This window comes from Erythrolamprus reginae, unplaced genomic scaffold, assembly GCF_031021105.1.
Source record: "Erythrolamprus reginae isolate rEryReg1 unplaced genomic scaffold, rEryReg1.hap1 H_1, whole genome shotgun sequence".
In the NCBI taxonomy this organism is placed as follows: Eukaryota; Metazoa; Chordata; class Lepidosauria; order Squamata; family Dipsadidae; genus Erythrolamprus; species Erythrolamprus reginae.
In genome coordinates this window covers 1,244,391-1,264,453 of record NW_027248462.1, presented here as the reverse complement: position 1 = coordinate 1,264,453, position 20,063 = coordinate 1,244,391, and the positions used below count along the sequence as shown (strand labels likewise).

Genomic DNA, 20,063 nt, shown 5'->3' with positions numbered 1-20,063 from the left:
GCAAAAGGAGTCCTCCAGGGTTTAAGCAGAATTGGTGCTATGTTTGGGCCCAAATTCAACAAAATTGCGGTCCCCTAATATGTTCCCAGACTACCACTAAAAACATCCTCAAACTGTTGTTGATAGTGTTGATTCCGGTCAACCCCATGCCGAGGGTCTTGAACCACTGATGGCTTGCTACTGGAATGGTTCTGGTACCGATTTTCAATATGAATGGGCAGCTACATGCTCCCGACACACAAATGCTTGAGATTTGGCTTCTACGCGTGTGCAGCAAACGCGAGCGAGATTTTAGCGATTTTCACCCATTTTTTGCTTCTGCGCATGCGTGGAAGCAAAAATATTGGCGAAAATCGCTGAAATCTCACTCACACTTACGTCCTTACATGAGATTTCGCTTGCTGCGCATGTGCATGATGTCAACCAAGGAGACAGTAGGCAAGAATGCATGTTGTTGGGGAAGGCACATCTTGTCCTGACATGGCCTTGCAACCCCTTTTATTGTCATCCAGTAGCATTAGTCATCAGGTTACATCTTACTGGGTATTAGAGAATATACAATCTTATTGGATAGTTTATTTGTATTTGTATTTGTATTTATTAGATTTGTATGCCACCCCTCTCCGAAGATTCAGGGCGGCTAACAACAATAAAAAAGACAATGTGAACAAATCTCATATTAAAAATAATCTTTAAAAAAAAACCCAATTTAAAGAACCGATCATACATACAAGCATACCATGTATAAATTCTATAAGCCTAGGGGGAAGGGAAAATTTCAATTCCCCCATGCCTGATGAGAGGTGGGTTTTAAGGAGCTTGCGAAAGGCAAGGAGGGTGGGGGCAACTCTGATATCTGGGGGAAGCTGGTTCCAGAGGGTCAGGGCCACCACAGAGAAGGCTCTTCTCCTGGGTCCTGTCAAATGACATTGTTTAGTTCAGCGTTTCCCAACCGGTGTGCCGCGGCACACTGGTGTGCCGCGACACACCGTCAGGTGTGCCGCGTCGACAGGCGGCGGAGGAGAGTGGGCGGATCGGGCGGGCAATGGGGCAGGGCGGAGAAGCCAGGGGCGCGTTTGGCCGGAGGCACCGTGGGGAGGCAGGGGCAGCCGCGGCTCCCTTTACTCCTACTGCCGCACCTCCCTGCCCCTGCCTCCCCACGGTGCCTCCGGCCAAACGCGCCCCTGGCTTCTCCGCCCTGCCCCATTGCCCGCCCACTCTCCTCCGCCGCCGCCTCCTGCCTTGGGGCGAGCGATCCGGGAGTCTGGGACTGTGTGGCTTTGCGCCATGAAGAGAAAACGGCCGACTTTTCCCTGCTGCCGTTTTCTCTTCATGGCGCAAAGCCACACAGTCCCGGACTCCCGGATCGCTCGCCCCAAGGCAGGAGGCGGCGGAGGAGGAGAGTGGGCAGGCAATGGGGCAGGGCGGAGAAGCCAGGGGCGCGTTTGGCCGGAGGCACCGTGGGGAGGCAGGGGCAGGGAGGTGCGGCAGTAGGAGTAAAGGGAGCCGCGGCTGCCCCTGCCTCCCCACGGTGGCAATAGCAGCGGCTGAGGCTTTCACTTGTGGCATCGGGAGTGCTAATAGCGGCGGCGGCGGGAATAGCGGGGGGGGGGCTCCTGCAAGTGGAAGCCTCAGCCCTGGAGCCCCCTCACGCCCATGGCTTCTCGTCGATGCCTCTGCCTGCCCGATCCGTGGGAGTGCTAATAGCGGTGGCGGCGGCGGGAATAGCGGGGGGGGGCTCCTGCCCGCCGCTGCTATTAGCACTCCAGTGGATCGGGCAGGCAGAGACATCGACGAGAAGCCATGGGCGCGAGGGGGCTCCAGGGCTGAGGCTTCCACTTGTGGATGTCCCCGCCCGCCCGATCCTTCCTTCTCTCCGGATTTGGTGGCTGCAGCGGCGCTGGCGATCCGGCCGCTAGCCGCTCCAAGCGCTGTGGGAACGCCCACCCCTCTCACAGTCCCGTCCCGGGCTGTCAGTAAAGGGGCTGCTTGCTCGGAACATTCAAACTAAGGGAAACCTTCGCTGGCCTCCACAGAGAAGAAAGGAAGAGAGAGAACGAGAAAGAGCAACAGAGAGAGAGAGAGAGTGAGAAAGAACAAGAGAGAGAAAGCATGAAAGAGAGAGAAAGAAAATAAGAGAACAAGAGAGAGACTAAGAGAGAGAGAAAGAAAAGAGAGAGAGAGAAAATAAGAGAATGAGAGAGAGCAACAGAGAGAGAGAAAGAACAAGAAAAAGCACGAGAGAAGAAAAGCAAGAGAGAAAAAGAGAGATAGCAAGAGATACTGAAAGAAAGGAAGAGAGAGAGAGAGAAAAAAAGAAAGCAAGAGAGACAGGAAGAGGAAAGGAGAGAGAGAGAGAAATGAGAACAAAAAGGGGAGGAGAAATGAGAAAATGATTGAGGCAGAGAATGAGAGGAGAGAGAAACAGGAGAGAGAGGTGATTCTTGAAGCATATGGTAAAAAGCACCCAAATAATAAGAAAAAAAACCCCCAGCCCTCACCTGTTTTTGAAAAGAATAAAAGAGAATTAAACCCCAGCCCTCACCTGGTTTTGGAAATGGTTGGAGTGTGTATACATACACACACATAAGGGGGGGAGAGAGACAGGGATGGAAAAAGAGGAGAAGTGAAAGGGAGAAGGAATGAGGGGAAAAGGGAGGAAGAGAGAGAAATGAGAAACATGAGAGAGAAAAGGGGGAAACACAGGAGAAGTACCCAGAAATGAGACAGTGGTATAAATTTCAGGAGGGATGATTGATGATTGACTGTATTTATAAGGGGATGTTACATGGGATTATATATATGAGGGGGTTATTTATGTATGTATGTATGTATGTATGTATGTATGTATGTATGTATGTATGTATGTATTTATTTATTTATTAGATTTGTGTCATTTTGGTTGGTGGTGTGCCCCAGGATTTTGTAAATGTAAAAAGTGTGCCGCGGCTCAAAAAAGGTTGAAAATCACTGGTTTAGTTGACGGGACCCGGAGAAGGCCAACTCTGTGGGACCTAACCGGTTGCTGGGATTCGTGCGGCAGAAGGCGGTCCCGGAGATATTCTGGTCTGATGCCATGAAGGGCTTTATAGGTCATAACCAACACTTTGAATTGTGACCGGAAATTGATCGGCAACCAATGCATGGGTTGCCCCATGTTTGCCTCGCAGACAGTGAATGATCAATTGATGTTGTTCCTTAAAGCCCATGGCCTACGTGCTTTTTTGGAGGTCTCCTCCAGAGCTGTTTGCAACTGATAAGGAACCAGGGGGATGTATGGAATGTCACGTATACAGACCGGAGAGCTTAACTCAGAATGTCATATATATCTAGTGTGGTTTGCCAGCACTAGGGTGCGCTATTCTGTCTCCACAACGCAGATGCCAAATCTCATGCCAATGAGCGCACATACGCCCACCGGATGTGTGAACGCCCGCAACAGCCTCGAAGGGTGCACTAGTAGCGGCAAAGAAGGCAGTCTTTCACTGCCTTGAACCACTCCAAACTGAGTAGGTTTGGAAAGGAGCCAATGACCCCTGTCAGCATGACAGCGCCATTGAAATTCTTAAATTGCACCTGGAAGGTACATAGCTGATGCCTGGAATGCGGTTGCCTTGATAGTCAGTCAACCCCAGTTCTTGCTGCCACAATTGTTCTTCTGGATCCCTGGGATTGCTTGTTGCAGCATGGCTCAGAATACGATGGTGATAGATGACCCAGTGTTGATCTGTATGGTGACTCCTTAAGCAAGAGAGTGCCTCGCAGCTTCTTCTGGTGTGGCATGGTTGCTTGCTGGATTTTTTTGGGCAGGCCTCAGGCGCATTGTCCCAGTCAGTTCTCCATCGTGTCTGCAACCCCATGTTGAGGCTGATTGGCATAGCCAGGCTTCCTCGGTGCTCGTGTTGCCTGTGGGGAAGGCAGCTTGGTGCAGCAGACTCTTAATAGATGACCGCGATGGTCACACAATTAACAGATGGCCACCCGGTATTGGCAGTCGGTGTGGGGATGGTGCCCTCTGCAGCAGACACACGGTTGAAATTGTCAGGCTTTTTGAATCGAAGGTGGCAAACTTTCTCATCGCTGTCAGGTGAGAAGTCTCGTGCCAAACTCTCGTGATGTTTACTGTCTTTCACGCACTTTTCGGGCTGCTTAGTTGCTGTAGTGCCTCATTTGACCTAGTGGATGTCTCGGTTGCCCAGGCCTCCCCCAACGCAATCTGGAAAGCGAGGGTGGTCTTTGAAAGTAAACTCTGTTAAAGGCTAATGAACCGAATTCCACAGATCACTCGGTTGAGAAGTTGCTCATCTAGATCGCGGAGCTCACAATGGGTAGCAGCCTTGCCCAGCACAGCAAAGTATTTAGCACTTTAGAACTTTGCACTTTACCAACTTTAATTAATAGCTAAGCTCTGATTTTATATTATTAACTATTAATCTATGAACTTTTTTTTTCCTATTTTATATTGTGATATATATTATTAGTATTTTAATTATTACTAATTTAATTCATTTTAATATCACTAGGGGGTTTTGTAATTAATGGATGATTGGGGTAAATATGGGACGAATGATTGGTATGAATGCAATGGTTGGGGCGGGTGGGATTATGGTATGAATGTGATAAATGGAAGCAGTATGAATGATAGACTTTGCCCACCTGACGCCGGAGAGGCGGGAGGGGAGGGGGCACTGATCTCTGGGGAGACAGAGGGTCAGAATATTCCTGTGTTGCTGGGGAGAGGCAGATATGGCGGGGGCCGCGGAGTTAGCCGTTCCAGGGGAACGAGGGACCATTGCTTAATAACGATCCCTTGTTCTGGCTCCGTGAGCCCAATCTTGGGGACTGGTGATGAGTGTAACTCTGGCCCTGGGCTCAGGTTGCTGCTGCTTAATGCCAGGTCGGTGGTAAATAAAGCTCTCCTCATCCGGGATCTGATCCTGGATGAGGAGGCCGACCTGGCATGTATTACTGAAACCTGGCTGGGCCCAGAGGGAGGTGTTCCTCTCTCTGAAATCTGCCCAGCTGGGTTTCAGATATGGCATCAACCTCGACCCCAGGGAAGGGGGGGAGGAGTGGCTATTATAGCCAGGGAGAGCCTTTGCCTACGTGGACTCATTGCTCCGGAAATTGCGGGTTGCGAGTCACTCTTGATGAAGTTGGACTTAGGGGTTCAGGTGGGCTTATTTCTCACGTACCTGCCTCCCAGCTGCGTGTCAAAAGCCCTGCCTGTGCTACTCGAGGAGGTAGCCGGGTTGGCGGTGGAGTTCCCAAGACTTATTGTCTTGGGGGACTTCAATCTGCTGTCACTCGGCGAAACCTCTGGGCTGGCACAGGAGTTCATGGCCACCATGACAGCCATGGACCTGACTCAAGTAGTACAGGGTCCGACTCATGAAGGGGGGCACGCACCCGACATGGTATTCCTTTCCGAGCAATTGAGTAATGGTCTGAGACTAAGGGGCTTAGAAGCAGTGCCTTTGTCATGGTCAGACCATTTTCTACTACGGCTTGACTTTCTGGCTCCAATCCTTCCCCGCAGGGAGGCGGAACCAATTAAGATGTTCCGCCCCAGACGCCTGATGGACCCAGAGGGCTTTCAGACGGCGCTTGGGGTTATTCCAGAGGCACTTGTCCACAGTTCGGCAGAGTCTCTTGCGAAAGCCTGGAACGAGGCTGCAGCAGAGGCTCTTGACCGGATTGCGCCTTTGCGACCTCTCCGTGGCGCTAGACCCCGTAGAGCTCCATGGTTCAACGAGGAGCTCCGGGAGTTGAAACGCCAGAAGAGACGTCTAGAGAAGCGATGGAGGAAGAGTAGGTCTGAATCTGATCGAACACTTGTAAGAGCTTTTATTAAGACTTACAAAGTGGCGCTCAAGGCGGCAAGATGCGCGTACCATGCCGCCTTGATTGCATCAGCGGAATCCCGCCCGGCCGCTCTGTTTAGGGTGACCCGCTCCCTTCTTAATCAGGGGGGAGTTGGGGAGCCCTTGCAGAGTAGTGCCGAGGACTTTAACACGTTTTTCGCTGATAAAGTCGCTCGGATTCGGGCCGACCTCGACTCCAATTGTAAAACAGAGTCGACTGACAACGAGTCAGTCGAGGTGACTGGGGCACGTACTTGTCCACCTGTCTGGGAGGAGTTTGATCTGGTGACACCTGATGAAGTGGACAAGGCCATTGGAGCTGTGAGTTCCGCCACCTGTTTACTGGATCCGTGTCCCTCCTGGTTGGTTTCGGCCAGCAGGGAGGTGACACGGAGCTGGGCCCAGGAGATTACCAACGCTTCCTTGGGGAGGGGAGTTTTTCCATCACTCTATAAAGAAGCGCTTGTGCGCCCCCTCCTCAAGAAGCCCTCCCTGGACCCAGCCGTACTTAACAACTATCGTCCAGTCTCCAACCTTCCCTTTATGGGGAAGGTTGTCGAGAAGGTGGTGGCACTCCAGCTCCAGCGGTCCTTGGAAGAAGCCGATTATCTAGGTCCCCAGCAGTCGGGTTTCAGGGCCGGTTACAGCACGGAAACCGCTTTGGTCGCGTTGATGGATGATCTCTGGCGGGCCCGGGACAGGGGTTTATCCTCTGTCCTGGTGCTCCTTGACCTCTCAGCGGCTTTCGATACCATCGACCATGGTATCCTTCTGCACCGGCTGGAGGGGTTGGGAGTGGGAGGCACTGTCCTTCAGTGGTTCTCCTCCTACCTCTCTGGCCGGTCGCAGTCGGTGTTAGTGGGGGGCCAGAGGTCGACTCCTAGGTTTCTCCCTTGTGGGGTGCCTCAGGGGTCGGTCCTCTCCCCCCTGCTATTCAACATCTACATGAAACCGCTGGGCGAGATCATCCAAGGACATGGGGTGAGGTATCATCAATATGCGGATGATACCCAGCTTTACATCTCCACCCCATGCCCAGTCAACGAAGCGGTGGAAGTGATGTGCCGGTGCCTGGAGGCTGTTGGGGCCTGGATGGGTGTCAACAGACTCAAGCTCAACCCGGATAAGACGGAGTGGCTGTGGGTTCTGCCTCCCAAGGACAATCCCATCTGTCCGTCCATCACCCTGGGGGGGGAATTATTGACCCCCTCAGAGAGGGTCCGCAACTTGGGCGTCCTCCTCGATCCACAGCTCACATTAGAACAACATCTTTCAGCTGTGGCGAGGGGGGCGTTTGCCCAGGTTCGCCTGGTGCACCAGTTGCGGCCCTATCTGGACCGGGACTCATTGCTCACAGTCACTCATGCCCTCATCACCTCGAGGTTCGACTACTGTAATGCTCTCTACATGGGGCTACCTTTGAAAAGTGTTCGGAAACTTCAGATCGTGCAAAATGCAGCTGCGAGAGCAGTCATGGGCCTACCTAGGTATGCCCATGTTTCACCATCACTCCGCAGTCTGCATTGGTTGCCGATCAATTTCCGGTCACAATTCAAAGTGTTGGTTATGACCTTTAAAGCCCTTCATGGCATCGGACCAGAATATCTCCGAGACCGCCTCCTGCCGCACGAATCCCAGCGACCGATTAGGTCCCACAGAGTGGGCCTTCTCCGGGTCCCGTCAACTAAACAATGTCGGTTGGCGGGCCCCAGGGGAAGAGCCTTCTCTGTGGCGGCCCCGGCCCTCTGGAACCAACTCCCCCCGGAGATTAGAACTGCCCCTACTCTTCCTGCCTTCCGTAAACTCCTTAAAACCCACCTTTGCCGTCAGGCATGGGGGAACTGAAACATCTCCCCCTGGGCACGTTTAATTTATGCATGGTATGTCTGTGTGTGTGACTGTTAGCATATGGGGTTTTTTAAATATTTAAATATTTTAAATTTGTCTGATTGCTTATGATTTGTTTTTACATGTTGTGAGCCGCCCCGAGTCTTCGGAGAGGGGCGGCATACAAATCTAAGTAATAAATAAATAAATAATAAATATTCATTAATGGATTCCCCCTCCTTCTGGTTTTGCAAATTGAAGGCATGCTGCTGTATGAATTTGGAGGGTTTTGGGGCATAATGGGTCTTGAGTCCACAGAGAGGGGCGGCATACAAATCAAATTAAATAAATAAATAAATAAATTGTTTGTAGAGAGGATCAGGTGACCATCTGGACTGGCCAGTGCCTGGGCTGTCTCGAACACGTCTGTGCCGCAGTAGCTCAGGAAGAACGATCGTTTGTGCTTGTCTGATAGCCAAAGGAGGTTGTTTGCCTCCAAGAAGCATTTGAAGCTAGTCATGTAGGTGTCCCATTACTCCCATGTTGGGTTGAAGTGACTTGATCGGGTGTATGTCGTCATGTCAGGTGAGTTGGTGCTTTAGAAAGGCCATTTATCGAAAACGTACTGCCCTGGGCTGAATTGCGAAGTTGTCCACTCTTTTCTGTCCTATCTGCTTTCCTATCCCGTTGTTCATTGCCAGTGTTGAACAGGGTGAATGGAAGAGGCAGGGAAAAGTGGCTTCAATAGCAATAGCATTTAGACTTATATTCTGCTTCATAGTGCTTTTACAGCCTCTCGAAGCAGTTTACAGAATCAGCATATTGCCCCCAACAATCTGGGTCCTCATTTTACCCATCTCAGAAGGATGGATTCAAACGAGGGATAGCTCAGGACCAGACTATCTATGGTACTGCCTTCTGCCGCATACCTCCCAGTAACCGATAAGAGCCCACAGAGTTGACTTTCTGCGGTTCTCGTCAACCAATGTTGGCTGGCGGGCCTGGGGGCTGAAAGGCCTTCTCTGTGGCGGCTCCGACTCTATGGCACCAATTGCCTCCAGGGTTTCACATCTTTCCCACCTTACAACCTCCTGTAAAGCCTTGTAGACCAGGCTCTTCCAACAGGCCTGGGGCCATTAAGCGAACAACATCTAGATCCAGCCAGGAATGAGAGTGAGAGTACATTTGTTTGAGTAAGGTTTTTTATTAACCTTTTAGTAAAGTTCTGCATTTAGGCAAGAAAAACAAAATACAAAGATACAGTATATCTGGTACTTTGCTCAACAGTAGTAACTGTGAAAGAGATCTTGGAGTCCTAGTGGACAACCACTTAAATATGGGCCAGCAGTGTGCAGCACCTGCCAAAAAAGCCAACACAATACTAGGCTGTATTAATAGAGGGATAGAATCAAGATCACGTGAAGTGTTAATACCCCTTTATAAAGCCTTGGTAAGGCCACACTTGGAATACTGCATTCAGTTTTGGTTGCCACGATGCAAAAAGGATGTCGAGACTCTAGAAAAAGTGCAGAGAAGAGCAACAAAGATGATTAAGTTACTGGAGGCTAAAACATATGAAGAACAGTTGCAAGAACTGGGCATGGCTAGTTTAATGAAAAAAAGGACCAGGGGAGACATGATAGCAGTGTTCCTGTAATGTCTGTGTGCTCGCCTAGGGGGTGCATATTGGCAGGAAAAGTTCCTGCATTTGATTGGTTGTGTGTGTAGTATATAAGACCTGTCAAAGTTAGCCAAGTTGTTGTTGTTTACCGTTCCTCAGTAAAGTTGAGTTCCTCGAGTCACCTGTCTCTGTCTCGGTCACTTCATTGGCGACGAGATCTGGAGTCGACGCTCACGCATCGGAGCTACCCTGCAAGACATCAATCGGTAATAAAATATGGCTACCCATATCACTTTCCCTCCATTTGACCCTCATGGAGAATCTTGGGAGGCCTGTCGCTCATTTCGAGTGTTTTCTGATCTCTAATGAGTACAAAAAGCTCTCTGGTGACCGTAAACGAGCCTATTTTTTAAGTTTCTGTGGCACAGAAATGCTAGAAACGGCAGTGTCTCTTTTGCCCCCACTTCAATCTATGATATTCCGTGGGATGAATTCATGACAACTTTGTGAAATCACTACGCCCCGCACTCTCCCGCTGCACCCGCAGATATTCCTTTTATCATTGGAATCAAGCGGAAGGCAAAACCATTAATCAATATGTTGCAGCCCTGAGATGTGCTGCTAAGTCGTGCGAATTCCAAAATCTCGACAACTATCTCGATAGACTTGTTTATGGGGTTAGAGAGATACCCGCCTTCGTCGGCATTTATTGACTATGAAGGATCTCACTTTCACTGGGGCATTAAAGGAAGCTAGAGCTGTTGAGATATCTGCTCAATCGTTAGCCGAGATGGGCATTCCCTTGACTGCTTCCTCCACTAACAACACTGCAGCCATGGTTGTTCTACCAGCCGACGTGGAAAGTAGTCTCAGGCGGGAGGAGGAAATTAATCACCTGGCTAATGCGCCTCGGCCTAAGCCTCCCATATTTAAGTCTGAACCTTGCCTTTCATGGGGGGGGGGGGGGGTTGCAGAGGAGACCATGTTTGTGCCTTTAGAGATGTATTCTGTTGTTGATGTGGGAAGCAAGGCCAGATCGCCCATGTTTGTCAAGCTTGTAGGAACCCCCCGAATTTTCCTCAGCCTTTGTTTCGGGAGTAGTCTGCCACGCAACAAGGATGGCAACGCGAAGGTTATACCCGTAGAGACTCCTGCAATGCAATCTACCAATCCCTGTCGGCTCCGCCCACCGTCATCCACCAAACATCACTGCCTCCAGGATCGAAGATTAACATCACTGTTTACCTGGGAACTGCCCTCTGCCCAATGGAGGTTGACACAGGCTCCTCTTTATCCTTGGTCTCATGGAGCACGATTAAGCGCCTGTTTCCTCAAATGTCAAAACGTCATTTGGAGCCCTGCCAGTCGCTCTTGAAAGACTATCAGGGACAGCTGATACAAACGGTGGGGAGAGGGTTGTTTCCGGTTCAATATAAGCAATTTAGGGGTCGGTTTCCACTTGTAATTGTTGAAGGCCCGTTTACCAGTTTGTTGGGCCTCGACTGGTTCTCAGCATTGGGGTTTTCCATCATCGGTGTAAATGCTGTATAAGATATTGTTATGTCTAGCCAGTTAGCTAAAGAATTTCCCTCTCTGTTTGGTGGAGTCTTAGGCAAATACTCAGGTACCCCAGTGTCCTTTGCTTTAGATCCTTCGGTACTGCCAGTCCGCCTTAAGCCTCGACGTATCCCTCTAGCTATAAGGCCAAAGGTGGATGCAGAGCTGGATAGACTGATACAATTGGGTATTTTAGAACCTGTCAATCAGGCCCGTTGGGAGACACCCCCCCCCCCACTGGTGACAACTATCAAGCCGGACGGCAGTGTGCGTTTATGCAGACTATAAGTGCACGGTCAACTGGGCTCTCACTTATTATTCCTATCCAGTGCCTATGGCGGCGCACTTATTGCATTCCTTGGGGAAAACATATTTGCAAAGATTGACCTCTCTCGTGGCTATCAACAGTTCCCAGTGGATGCTGAGATGGTGGATGTGCAGACAATCATTATGCATATGGGAGCGTTTTGTTGCACTCGCTTACAATTTGGAATTAGCTCCGCTCCGGGAATTTTCCAAGGGCAGATGGGTTGGAAGCTGTGCATTTCATTAGACAGGCTCCACCCATTTTACACACCCCCAACTCAACCCATGCCAACGTTAATGTCCGAGAATTCAGTGAAGGGGAACTGGTGTTTGCTAGGAATTTTTTGGGCACCCCTAGATGGCTGCAGGGAACCATCACGCGAATTTGCACTCCCCGTTCGTACTGGGTAAAGCTATCTGACGGTAGGGAGTGGCATCGCCACGTGGACCACCTAAGATCCCGAAGTATTAATCCCAGGGAGAAAAAGGAGGGGGACCTTGATTCACCACCGCCTGGGAACCGAGAGCTGCCACCCCCGGCCACTGTAGGCCCAGAATCCGTTTCACTGGAACCGTGGATCATGCACCCTGTCCTTGGGAGTGCAAACTTACTTAGTGATCCTGTAACGGTGCTTTCTGATGAAGCGACGGCCTCTGTTGGTGAAGATCCCACGGTCAGAACAGACAACGCCTCTTGCGGCCGCTCCTGACAGTTCCCTTTGATGATCTGGGCATGTCCGGCGCACACCGGCATACCTAGCTGAGTACGCATGCACCCCGTAAAGGGGTGTAATGTCTGTGCGCTCCCCTAAGGGGCACATATTGGCGGGAAAGGCTCTTACGTTTGATTGGTTGGGTGTGTAGTATGTAAGACCTGTCAAAGTTAGCCAAGTTGTTGTTGGTTACTGCTCTTCATTAAAGTTGAGTTCCTCCAGTTACCTGTCTCCGTCTCAGTCACTTCAGTTCCAATATCTCATTGGTTGTCACAAAGAAGGAGTCAACTATTCTCCAAAGCACCTGAGGGAAGAACAAGAAGCAATGGGTGGAAGCTGAACAAGGAGAGAAGCAACTTAGAACTAAGGAGAAATTTCCTGACAGTTAGAACAATTAATCAGTGGAACAGCTTGTCTCCAGAAGTTGTGAATGCTTCAACACTGGATGATTTTTAAGATGTTGGATAGCAATCTGTGGTGTAAGGTTTCCTGCCTAAGCAGAGGGTTGGACTAGAACAGGGATTTTTAACTTTTGTGGAGCCGCGGCACATTTTTTACATTTACAAAATCCTGGGGAACCACCACTAAAAATGACACTCTAACACAGTACATATTATACATATATAGTGTCAGCTGGGTGCAGGGTCATTGGTTCTGTCTGTTTTGATGATGTACATAGAGATTTGAGCTCTTTAAGATGACCCTTCAGGAGGCCATATACCATATAGATAACATTGTGATGCATTGTGATGCATTGTATATCACCCTCTGCGGGGGCCTCTTATAAAAAGAAAAAGGTCAAATATATATATAGAATTCTATTCTATTCTATCCTATTCCATTCCATTCTATCCAGCCCTCCAATCCATCCTACAAAAGCAACACTGTCCTCTGCTCCATTCGCCTTTTGCCCAGCGGCCAGCCTAGCGCTCTTCTTTTTCCTCCCCATTGCACCACAGGCAAACTAATACTGGTCTTCCTCCTCTACCTCCGGCACACACTGGGTCTGGCTAAGAGGGCAGCGGGTCTCCAAGGAGAAAGTAGCCATGCCTGAGACTCACGCAGAGATGAAAGAATCGCAACTAGGAGCAGCGTGGGGAAGCAGGCTGTGGGCGCCGCGCCTTGCCACGAGCCGCCGCCACTCGAAGTCGCCGGCAAAGCCACTGCTGCTGCCATTTTCCTGCTTCCATCTTCTTTTCCTCCCATTGTTCCACCCCCGCCCATAGTTGGAGAGGGGTGGGAAAGCTGAGGGGGATCGCCACACGCCTACTGAGCTGCGCCCCTATCAATCACGTACACCTCCTGAATCCCATGTCCCCCTTTTTCTGAGGCTCGGCCTTTTACTTCCCCTTTCTGAAAAGCAGTTGGACATGCCAGCTGCCACTCCCGCTTGAAGGGAGTTGTTCAGAAAGCACGGCCTTAGGCGGTTTTTGTAGCATTCTCTAATTTCCGCACGGCACACCTGACCATCTCTCACGGCACACTAGTTGAAAAACACTGGACTAGAAGACCTCCAAGGTCCCTTCCAACTCTGTTATTTATTATACAGTATTAATGTTTTCTACGCTGTTTTTATTATTTGTTCTTATTTGTTGGAAGCCACCCAGAGTCCTTCGTGAGTTGGGCAGCATATAAGCACAACAAATAAATAAGTCTGCTGTGTAAGGGAGCCCTAGGCCTGAGATGAGGTGAAGAATGCTTATCAGAACATAGGCCAAAGCTATTTTCTGTAAAATCGGGTCGCCACAGTGAGGTGGAGGCAAATGATCCACTTAGGCCATGCCATGCTCAAAGGTCTCTGTACTGGCCTAATGAGGCTCCCCTTCATAGGCCTAATGTGTGAGGGAGGCCTAGGCCTCTTCAGAAAAACATTGAGCTAGGCTCAGTGTACAGAACACGACCATTGTTCCAAAAGGCCACCTAGAGGTACTAAGGGTGTCTTACCCCCATAATATTTTTCGCCAGATAGTAAATTACATGTGTACCAAGTTTGGTTGAAATTCCAGAATTATACTGGAACATACACATATACATACAGCCATTTAGATAGGTAGGTAGGTAGGTAGGTAGGTAGGTAGGTAGGTAGGTAGAAAGATAGATAGATAGATAGATAGATAGATGATAGATAGAAAGAAAGAAAGAAAGAAGATAGTAGAAGACGAAAGATAGAAGATAGAAGAAAGATATGATCTGCAATCAGTTAATGGAATTAACAGTGTAATATTTTGTGCAGCTACTTACGCATAAGTCAAATCAATGAAAATTTCTTTGAAAATGTGAGATTTGGTGGGAATCGGAATGCAGGTAGTCCTTATTTAGTGACTACAGTGGGACCGGTCACTTGGCCATTAAGCAAAGCAGTCATTAAGTGGAACGAAAGCTTCAGAGGTTATAGAGAACTAGTCACAAAGTTACTTTTTCTGTCCTAACTCTGAAAATTGCTAAACAAGTCAGTTGCTAAACAAGGACTTCTTGTAGCTTTACATAAGAATTAGACCAATCTTAATTTTTTTGGAATTTAACGTAGGGGGGCCTTACATGTTAGAAAACCATATGTGACAAAAAATGCCTATTGCAAGAGGTAGGCAGCCAATCAGTTTTTTAAAGTACTGTATCTGTACTAAAAATAAAGGTTTATTAATCTAGCTAGCTTTTCATAATTCAACACTGCTTGAAAATAGTGGATTAGGTTAATTTATATAATTGCTTGATTGTTTAAGCTATCAGCCTTAATTAGTATCATAAAACTAGAGTGCAGACAGGTAATAAAGGGACAGTTTACAAAAAGTTTAGCATGAAATGAAGTTTATTTTCCTTATTTGCTGACTCCTGTTCTTTGTATTGTATCCAATGGCAGCCTTCTTCAGGCAGGTATCCTCCAAATGTGTTGGAACCATAACACCTAACACATCTGGAAAGCCTCAGGCTGGTGTACTTTGATAAATGATACGCATAGCAAATTACAGTAGCTCAACAAGGAGGGAAAGATGTATTTGCTCAAAACTAATGAAAACGAACATCAAATAGCTTTTTTAAAAAAAACATATAGTCCCCAACTCACAATTGCAATTGGGACCAGAACTTCATTCATAAATTACTTCTGTCATTAAGTCGAGGCATCCCTGGATCAAACAATTTTACAATTGCTTTTTTTGGTGGCCATTAAGGTATCATATGGCTGTAAGTCCAAATCATATGGTTGTTAAGTAAATTGGTCTGGTCTAGAGGCTCAGGCACTAAGCTAGAAAGCCGGAGACCATAAGTTCTAGTTTCAGCTTAGTCATGAATGTCACATAGGGACTTTGAGCTAGTCACTATTTCTCAGCCCAATCCACTTCACAGGGTTGTTGGGAAAAAATAGGAGAAGATTTTGTTGGATGTGTTCATCACCTTGAGTTATTTCTAAAAATAAAAAGGAAGGATACAAACAAATAAAATCACATAGTTGTAAGAGCGAATCCATTCTCCCAAATGGGTGGGGTCTTTTTGCAGAATATTGCAAAACGGGGTCCTGTGGCTATTGCACCCTGCAGTTATAACCTGGTTGCCAAGTGCCCAAAATGTGGTCAGGTGACTATGGCGAGGGAAATACATTCCCCAAGGAGTAAAAGTGTCGGTAAAGCACTATTTTCAAAGCTGCCATTAAACAAGTTAAAGGTTACCTATTAAGGAAATTCCTGATATGTCATCAATAATAAGACAACAAATTAACAAATAAATATTGTTAGTAGGACAGCAGAGATCTGAAACTGGGGTAGGGATTCTGGCAATTAACTTTTAGAAATTAAAGCTCATGTGAGGCAATAATATTTATCAGTAAAAGCACTGATCAACTTTTTATTCAATAGTTAGCCGCCCTGAGTCCCATTGGGATTGGGCGACATATAAATCAAATTAATTAAATTAAATTAGTTGCTTTATACAAGAGGTTAATAAACTTGCACCAAGTGCTCAGTTTTACTTCCGAGGCTAAATTTTACATTCCTAACTGATATTTGTGACATCCACTGGAGCTGAGCAGCCACATCTCAAATGTGTAAAACTCCTAAATGAGCCGTAGTTGTGTGTTAGACTGAGTCAGGAGACTCTGGGTTCTAATCTACCCTGGCTTAGTTACTCTCTCCTAATCCAGTCTACCTATTGTTGTTTTGGGGGAAAATAGATGTGTGGGCTGCTGATTGAAAAGGTAGGATATAAATCGAATTAAGTAAATGTTAAAGATATGAAGCTCACTGGTAAATTTTACAATTTTATTTTTTTCCTATCGGCATCCATGCTGCACAGACATTTTCTTTTGGCAGGTTAAAAAGCTACAATTGATATATCTGATCTAAATCAAGATACTAAATACAGTTTGAGTTGTTGGGGTTCTTCCCTAATGATATAAGTTAGCAGTTTCCTCCCAAGGTCACTGTAGAGTTGGTTGCATCTTTAATCATCTCAGATTTTGTCTGCCTTTGCTTGGGTCCAACCTGGAGGGCAGCTAAGCACCAACAGCTTCCTTAATACACTCCTTGTTGCCTCAGCATTTCTTTGCCCCATGTGTTAGGTTTTCCAGAATTTCTGCAGACAGCATTTTTGAGCAAACACCTGGTATGCCAAAAGCAAGGCAGCCCTTTCTTTCACAGGCTCCCTAGCCTTGCAAGGCAAGAACCAGTTTTGAGTGATGAGGAGAAAAACTATTCATTATCTTTGATGGGATAAAAGTCCTTTTCTCGTCTGTGCTTAGTTTGCCATCTAGTGGTTCTTTTCAGGAACTTCACTCAGAGGAGCATCCTAAAGCAAAGCCAACTCTTGGTTTGCCAGAAATGCAACTTGTTTTGACTAGCTAGACTCCCTTCAGCCTCTAAGGAATTTTGTTAAAAGTGTATGAGAAAGTTAGAGCGCTCTAATAGGACAGTCGTTCATTCCCCACCCTCCATACCCCAATATTTCTTTTGAGAGACATTTAACAATTAACCCAGTTGAACTTATGGCTCAGCTCCAACTTAGAGCAGAGCATCAATTTTTATCTGCTATGCCAAAAAAAATAAGATTCAGTATGGACACTGAATAGTTACCAGGTTCATTTGAATTCCATATTCCACTTCGGGCATACATCCAAAAAATGTGAGAAAAGAAATATCATAGATGTGATTTCATGTCTGCTATCTTTCACTAACGATGACAGAATAACAGGGATTCCTATTTCATACCACTAGTTGATTTTAGCATTTTTGTTCTACCAAATATGTGATGGAGAATGGAGGAAGAGAGGGAGGGGAAGTGATGGTGGTGGTGGTGATGACAATGATAATAGCAATGATAATTCCATGACTTCAAAATCACTGGAGTTAATACCCAGTCAAGTATACTGTAATATTCATTTCAACCAACAAGACTCATAGAGCAAAGGGTTGGAGTAGAAGACTTCCCAGATCTCTTCCAACTCTGTTATTCTGTTATCCTCATCCTGAGTTTCCTATATGTAGCCCTCAGCTTAAAACTGCAGTTGGGACTGAAATTTTGGTTGTAAGTTAGAAGATGAGACACCCATGTGACCAGACCTGATTTTAAAACTAGTTTTACAGCAGGCATTAATCGAATCATACCAGCCTAAGTGCAAGGTCATTCTGCTAAATGGGCAGGGTTTTTTCCCAAAAAAAAATCACAAATGACAGTGATGTAATTATCGTGGTGCAACCTGTTGTAAATATGAGATGGTCAAGTGTCCAAAATGTGGTCATATGTTCACAGGGTGGATGGGTGTGGCACAACATTTTACAACATCTGGAAAGGCTGTAAAGTACTCTTTCTGAGGCTGTCCATTGTAACACTGAGTTACAATGGACAGTCTTAATCAACTTGGCCGTAAGTCAAGGACTACCTAAAATTTTTATTGCACTGCTGTGTGTTCCATGACTGAAAGGAAAACTAGACCTCATCAGGCCATCCTTAATTGTTAAAATGGTATCCACACCTCCCCCTGCCCTGTAAAGATGAAACTTCTATTTTATTGGGAGAGGGAAAGAGTTGTGTGTAACTAAGTTGGTATGAATTCAGTGGTTTAGGAGCATCCTTTGTTATGAATGGCTTGAAGGCCCAACAAAATATTAAACTGTTTTTGTAAGACCATTTGTAGGGAAATGTATATCTCCTCAAGTAGTTGCCCTCTGTAAAGTGCAATGAATCTTACTTTCCCATCACATAACGAGTGTTGGAATTAAAAGACCCAGATCTCCAGCTCAGATATCACTTTTTGGAAAGTTGCCCTACCCACTACCCCCAGGCTCTTTTTCTAAAGTTTGGTTTAGTGGTTAAGGCACCATGCTAGAAACAGGAAACTGAGAATTACAGTTAGGCACTAAAACTTTATCTCTCAGCCCAACCTACTTCACAGGGTTGTTGTGGAGAAAATAGGAAGAGCAAGGAGTATTAAGTAGGTTTGCCACCTTGAGTTATTTATAAAACAATAAAAGCAGAATTTTTAAAAATCTAAGTAAAAAAAATAAAACATAATGATGGTTCTAACATTTCGGACTCTTCATGCATATCAGAATATTGAGTTTCTAATAAGATTACCAAATGACCATACTTTCTAGACAACCACCAAAGTAAGAATCCAGACCTCAGGGACTTTTATAATTTTTACCAGTACTGTAGTGCTATCTATTAATTAATATCCCATTTTCCCTTGAAGAACTTAAATTGGTATCCATAATCCTAAATCTTATTTCTCCTCAATTCTGTGAGACAGAGAGCTAAGATGAACCTCAAATAATTCAATGAGTTTCTGGGTTCAAGGATGATCCTTAAGCCCAGCTCCTTAACCCACATTAAATCACTGTGCAGAAGATAATGATTGTACTATCACAGCCTATATAAGGCATTAAGAAGGATAGTATCAAGGTTAGTATGCTTCATCTTTCAGAGGTTTGGGCAGTCTTCCAGGATTCAGTCTTCCAGAATTAAGGAGAAACTTCCTAACATCGAGGATAATTAACCAGAGGAACAGCTTGCCTTCAGAAGTTATGGGTGCTTCATCACTGGAGATTTTTAAGAAGAGACTGGCCAGCCACTTGTCTGAAGTGGTACAGGATCTCCTTCTTAAGCAGGTGGCTGGACTAGAAGACCTCCAAGGTCCCTTCCACCTCTATTTTGACTGAGGTTCTGACTATCGATTGACTTTTTCTGCAGTGATCCTATCTATTGAAAACTCTGACAAAAAAGTTCATGGCAAAATTCTGACAAAAAAGGTATGAGCAAGGATTCCTTAAAATCTTTGGTTAAAAATAATTCAATAGTTCTTGAGTTGGCTATTTGTAAATGCTATTTTTAAAAAATGTTTTTATTTTATTTTTATTTTGGAGGTCCTTGAATTTGGGCTAGTCGCTATGAATTATATAAATTGGTGGGTAGACATACTTTTTATCTCATATTCTTTCTTTAGTAAATCCATTCCTGAGTGCGCACATAGTTTGGTGTTCCCAATTTAACTTCAGCAACATGTGCAGAGGTTCCATGTGCTCCTTTTAAAAGGCATTGTCTCATGCTGTCTTAGATGGCAAGAGTTTAGGGCTAGGGGTTTATTTTATTTTTATTATTTTGACAAAACTTAGTCCATCACTTCCTCCTCAGTGAGTCTTTTCTATTGAATTATTATTTTTAAATCAAAGTAGTAAATGGAAAATACTGGAGGTTAACTAAGGGCCACAGCCTCACTTGGAACCCTAGTAAAAATTAAGTGATAAGGCAAAGTAAGTGCCAGATTAAAATCCCACCTGAAAAGACCCAAGTCTGTAAATAGGCACTGATCCATCTAATCCAGTCCAACAATTCTTGATTTTCAGTGAATCCCTGAAATTTATCCAGGCTGGTGCCAACGTTTCTCCAATCTGTGTTCAGCACCGCTTTCTATTGAGCCATAGAAAACCACAAATTCCCCTTTCATCTTTCTACCTCTGTGCCTTCCCTAGAGTATTTTGCACTCTGCACATACTGTACTCAGAAGCTATGCACCAAACAACAACAACCACACATCTCCCCAAGCATGCTGCTAATTCGATACCTTCCAGCCCTTTTACAGAAAGTGAAAGGGGACTCGGGAGGGCAAGGAGAAGAAGCAGCGGGCCCATATGCGCGCCATTGGGCCCCGGCGCATCCCAGCGGGTGGAGAGAAACCTTCCAACCAAGGGG

The 20,063-nt window shown here is 46.4% G+C and overlaps 1 protein-coding gene across 1 annotated transcript in view; it reads right to left on the bottom strand.

Annotated features, from left to right (window-relative positions):
* LOC139155268 (kremen protein 2-like) overlaps window positions 1-20,057 on the bottom strand; it is a 119,613-nt gene extending 99,556 nt beyond the window's left edge. The window contains exons 1-3 of the mRNA XM_070730389.1: window positions 19,936-20,057; window positions 11,788-12,192; window positions 9,462-9,561 (exon numbers count right to left, since the gene is read on the bottom strand). The gene's annotated coding sequence lies outside the window, so the exon portion shown is untranslated. The remainder of the gene's footprint in view (window positions 1-9,461; window positions 9,562-11,787; window positions 12,193-19,935) is intronic.
* Between the last annotated feature and the right edge of the window lie 6 nt (window positions 20,058-20,063).